Consider the following 6,292-nt stretch of genomic DNA (forward strand, 5'->3'; position numbering starts at 1 on the left):
CAGTATATAAACAACCTAAAAATGCATTAACTGAACACTCTATTTTATGATACCATTTATGTTCTGTAGATATTCTTTTCTATCAGCTGCACAAGAACTGAAGCTCGAAATAAAATAAAACTAGCGTTAGTGTCCAAATACTGGGCCATGGTCGGGTACTGGGACATTTACCTCAAACAAGAGCAGGGACAATCGTGGCTTGATACAGCACTGCGCGATCTTCGCCGCGGCGGGTCCAGCAATGACGCGGAGATAACCGAGCGTGTCCGAGCTCTGCCGACGATAATCGAGTGGGAGTCTGGCCGAGGGATTGGTGGGGTGCTCATCCCCTCCGGAGGGGAATCCCGTGATGCCAGCGCGGTGTGGTGACCACACCGTGTCCCTTTTTGTTGCCGCCCATTAGGCGCCACCGCGGCGTGATTCGCAACCGTGTTTCTTTATCTTCGACGTAGCCGAGTCTCGGCTAAACTACGAACGACTGACTGCACGCGTTCTTGCCTATCTTTCCTACCCTGGTTTTTTCCATCTCTCTCCCTCACGCTCATCCTCTGTGCCCCTTCTGCCCCTTCCACCCTATCGTTCGAGTTGTCTCTTTTCCCTCGCGGATTGGACAATAGAGGAGTGAATCAGCGGACGTAGGTACGGAGGCTACGGATTTCCGACGTACGAGCTGGAGATAAGTCGCCGCGTGCCACGTTTAAGGCTCCGCCGACTTTGCCCAAGCACTCGATCGTGCTTGCTGTTTGACTCGGAGGAAAGACACGGAAATAGGAACCTCGGCTGAAGAATGAAGCGGTCCGTGGGTTTCGGGGTGTCTGGCGTTTTTGGAGACTTTAGGGATGCATTTTTTGTAGTTTCTGGGGCAAGGATGAAAGAACTAATTACTGTCACCTTCACAATGGGTTATTTTAGGTGAAATAGCAAATAAATCTTGTGAAATTATACACTTAGCACATGTTCGAAGATGCCAATGAACATGAAAATGGTCTTAAACGATTTTAAGTACATATGGACGCTACTTTACTTTATGGGATATTAAAATGTTGTTACTCAAAATGTTCTCCAAAGATTTGGAGATTTGACAATTTGGAAATTTTAACGTTGCATTATCTAAGAACTTTAACTTTTGAATCTTACTTAATAATTGAAAAATTAAACAATTTTTAAACAGTCTCCTGAAGATTTCATTAATCTTCGTATTTTCTAAATGATAGGTATGATTAATATCTATGCAATTCCTTTCATTTAGAAGACCTTTTCGAAGCGCTAAAAAAGGGGTGCCTGGTTTATCTGACTGAAAAGATAATTTATCTGACTTATCGCGTTCTAAGACTGGTACTTCGTACAACGTAATCATGTTCGACCGTCGTTATCTCGAACCATATAGTAGTCAAAGGAGATATAGACAATAAATGCCTAGCATGGGTCAAACTTTTTTCTATTCACCGTGGACTGATTCGACGTGACCTTTCCTTTTTCTCTTTGCTTTCAATTTTTTTCTCTGACCATTAAGATCTCTTCGAAAAATGAGCCGATCGTTATCTCACCGTTTGGGAGTCAGAATACGAGAAACTGAACGACGCGAAATAACTCCGTGGGCAATGAGTCGTTCCTTTGTCGATTATTGTTCCAAAGACCGTCGGTCAATCATGTTTTACCAAAGATTGCGCGCTCTTCTTCAGATAACGCGCTCCTTTGTGTTACCGTTCTTCACGGATGGCTGACGCGTTGGCCTGTTTCTTTGCTACGTTCGATACATCGATGAGTTCATTGCAGACGTCTGAATTTTTCATATGATTCACAGTGATCCGATTCGAAACGATTATTTGTTGCACTTATCGTTAAAAAAAATTTCTTGGTCGATCTTTTACACAGTTTGAACACATACCTACGAATGTTCTTGAATGTATGACAAATTTCAAGTAACAAAAAGCATAGCTTATAATTTTATTTATAAATCATTGGTTTCGCAGATATGGTTCACCTTGAAAGTCTACCATTTATTAGGTTGTAAACTAAAGTGGGTTAATTATTTACTGCCAAACGAGAGCAGAGGGTGACTTATCGTTGATGGTCTTTATCGTTTCTCTAGAAACTCCTACGTTTTTTCTATGGTCCCGTATCTTACAACCTTTAGCCTGGCTACCTATACAAAACGGGCGTAAACGCCAAGGTTCGACGATTTGTCAGGACGAATGGGGAACAGCGGTCGCACATACGTGGACCCGTAATACTTGTGTACAGGCTGAATCATGGGGCTGTTTACAGAACTTGTATTTTCGATCTTTGAATGTTGGAGAAGTATTTTGGGCAACGTAACTTCAAAGGTACAGAGATAAATAAAATTTATATTGATTTACCACTCTAGCTATTTGTTTAAGAATGAACTCATACTTTTCAGAAATACATTTTCTCTTTGCTAATTTACTCAAATCTGTGTACCTTAATGTTGGTTGATATTTACCTATAAATTTGAAAATGCAGGATTAATGAATCCTACTTTTCGTATTTTTCTATTTTATCTATCTAGATGTTATATCAGTATTTTTTGTAAATAAAATTAGTTAATGGATTTAACATTTTAAACCTAAAGTTTACAATTATGATGTTTGTAAAAGACTTAGAAAAAAATTTGTTCTTCTACCCTATTTTAAACCTTTATTATTTTGAGAATAATTTATATCTACTCCTGAATTTATAGAGCGAAATCAAGAGGATTATATATCTATTAAATATTCATCTCCCAATAGTAGATTATCTTTAAATTATCTAGAATACCTTTAGTCAAGTAATGTCTTCTATATTTCCTTAGTATCTAATTATTAACTTAGAGTAACTAAGTTAATTATTAACTTAGAAGATTATAGCCTCATAGTTTAATATAAATATGGTTACACTGACGAACAAAGATCTGATTTTAAAATTGAAACCAACATAACTAATACTGATTTAGCCGAACAGTATCGCTAAACGGACAACCACAAAAAACGAACTCCCTAACAAATAGCAATTCTCTTCCGATTATTTTAAAAGCACGTTAAGCACGCGGAATCCAAGTGCTCCGTTTCCCCACTGTTGACCATCGAATAACAGATATCTGCAACGTTCCGCGGTCGTATTCCCAAAGTACAAACTTTGTTAACGTATTGTTCGCGGTACCCCAACGAGAACCTCTCACCGCTCATTCACTTCATTCGATCGCAATTGGAACGGCAGGCGCGGAAATTTCGAACGAGCTCGATTGTTCGGCCCATCGAAACGGTCCCCCAGCGTGATCGCAGGAGATGGAGATCTCGCGTTACGTGGATCACCCTGTATATAGGTATAGAGACACAGTGAAACTCGGCCGGATCTGTAAAACCGAAGGCTCGTGGACAAAAACCTGACCTCTCGAACAACTGTGCACCATGTGTGCGCCACTTGTGCGCTCTCCTCTCCCATTCTCTTTCTTTCCAACGCCCTTCTCTCCCTGGCTCTCTCTGTCTCAGCGTTACCTCGACTGCCATCTCGCCTCGACCGCCTCCGCAGACTCCTCCGATCGCGATTAATCAGGTAAAAACGAAACCGAGCAGAATGGAATCCTAGGCGACGCCATTTTGTGGATTCTTCTTGAGAGCTCGCGCTCCTCATGGTTTACGAGCCTCTTGCGTAGTGATGGGAGTTCGAGTCTAAATTTTCAAGCGATTTTAAGTGTTTTGAGACTGTGAAGGCTCGAATCTTAAAGGTGGGTCTGCATTGCATGTTATATAATTTTCTAGAAAACAGGAAAAAGAACAAGTACAACATTTCTCTTGACTGTTTTCTAAAAAGTTACATAACTTTGTTATATGAGTAGTGTAGACTTAGCTAAAAATCTTGAAAGATGAATGAAACTTTTCAGGCTCTCTGTAATATACTTTATGTTGATAGTACTGCATGGACGAAGATATATATTAAAAATGCTTCTAAGGTTTTGAGTTGTTATCCATATTTAAAAATCTATTGAATCTCCCAAAACTTCTAAAACTATTGAGATTTTCAAGAATTCTAAGCTTCGAAACATTGATCGAAGTGACTCGAATTTTTCATCGCATGTGCACATTCGAAACGTTTCAATTGCCATCACTACTCTTGCGTTCCATGGATGGAGATGCGATCACTGGCTTGTACCTCTTCGCTTTTTTCTTCAGTTTTGAACCTCTGCTTCGCTCGTTAGCGATGGTTCTTCTAAACGCTTTCCTCATTTTGTTCCTTTTTTTATCGAATAGATTCTTCTGCGTGGGATTATACGAGTATTTTCGATATTCTAAATATTTTGCTGGTTTTTGAAGAATTTTGAAGAAACACTAATTCATACAATCACTAATGAAATAAACAAAAAATCCTAGCATACAGAACCAAAATAAAACAGAACACTATGAAATTAATAAAATAAAGAAAAAACCAAAGAAAATATCCCTCCATAAAATCACGTAGGAACTCCAGCGAATCGATGGGTCAGAAAACACCCCATTAATTGCTCGATGCAAATATCTGTCGAGAACCGAGTCGTGATGTTGCAATCGATAACATCGACGCGAACTAATGTCCCTTATCGCCGAGATACAAGCAGCCCCAACATTTTTAATCGCGTCATCGGTAAGTCACGGCTAGTATGTCGGAGCACGAACAAAGTTGAGCATCAGCCTGTAATGTATCTCGGGGCCAGCGGGCAAATATTTGTTACGTTCGGATTTCTGTTTGCCGTGAGAGCACCGCTGCAAAATAAGATAGGCACGAGCCCAGCTACCGTCGCGTCGTTCGTTTCCCTTGTACTTTATGACCGGACAATCAACGACGAACTAAATGCCCGAGACTCGTCAATGTTTATCTTCAAGTGGGACTCCTGTCGGACAAAGCGATTATAGTTGGCTTGTAAACATGGGACCGCTTAAAAAGCAGTAGCTTTTGAAGATCGATGGAAGTTAGAGAAACATGAGCTTTTATTACACGAATTAACTCGACTTCTATTGTTTAGGGGGTAGTTTTTTGATGAAGCCTTCTGGCTTTTCAAGAACTTGGGAAAAATTTGATCCCTGCTTTCAATACTTTTTTGGAAGGCTGATGTCTTGAAAATAAATTCCTAGATTTAAAGGTATTCAAGAATTCTATAAATTACTTACAAACGTGCAGCAGAAATTGTGTAAAATAAACGTGAATCCATGAAATATTGAAAATAATTATTCATGTGTATGGTGATGCTTGAATTTTATGCTATTCCTATTCTCAACACATCAATTACTAACGTCATCAACTTGTCATGTAGTGAAACGATACAACACATCCTTTTCAATTGTAATTTTACATTCCAATAAATTGTAGATACTAAATAATAAAACACTCTAAAAATGAAGTGTGCCTATAAATTTATTTCCTAGAATTTATGAAAACGCAACAATACGAAATTATTTAAAAATACTGTAGTTTCTGAAATTGTAAAATACTACTGTCCCAAACCCACTTAATATTCCCATATATTTTATATTCATACATAACACTTCACATTCAAAAACAACAATATTTTTGAATAACTTCATATTGTTGCGTTTGATCGAAAACTCTTTGCTAGAGATAGAACTACGATTAACAGACAAACAGACGATACCCGACACTGCCTTTTTTCATTCCACAAAAATTCTAGCATCAAACCTCCACCACAAATGAATTCAAAGGAATTCCTACACTACGACTTAATTGGTCGTCGAAGCCGCATAGCTCACTTTAACGCGTGCAACTCGAAACCAGGGAGTAATTAAATCTGCTCCCATGAAGGTTGCCTTTTTGTTACAATACACGTGGTCCAGGTTACACAGTGTAACCTGTCAGCCCATAAAAAGCGACATATTAACAGCTCGCCCGACGGTTCACGCTCGGTCGGCTCCGTTTCCGTTTGCTTTTATTTCTGTTACGTTCCTCCACGATTTCATCCCCCTTTCATTCGCGAGAATCCACGCAGCTTCTCTCTCTCGCGCCCCGAGGACCACCGATAAACTCCTCGTCGATGGGAGATATCGGTTTCGCGCGAATTTTTTGCTGTCAGAAGTAACGACGAGGCCCGATCAGAGAATCGAGATTCTCTTTCGGTTCGCCAACACGTGAAAAAATTCGAGAGAGCCATGCAGAGGATGAACAGAGGACGGTTTATCGACACTGGCTCGGGGCTCCGACGTGAACGTAATTTAATCGCGATTCGAAATACGCGACGATTGTGTAAGCGTGCGTAACGCGCGATAATTCGTCCCCAATGTGAATTCTTTTGGGTAAAGAGAGATTG

The sequence above is a fragment of the Calliopsis andreniformis genome, chromosome 8 (assembly GCF_051401765.1).
Source record: "Calliopsis andreniformis isolate RMS-2024a chromosome 8, iyCalAndr_principal, whole genome shotgun sequence".
NCBI lineage: Eukaryota > Metazoa > Arthropoda > Insecta > Hymenoptera > Andrenidae > Calliopsis > Calliopsis andreniformis.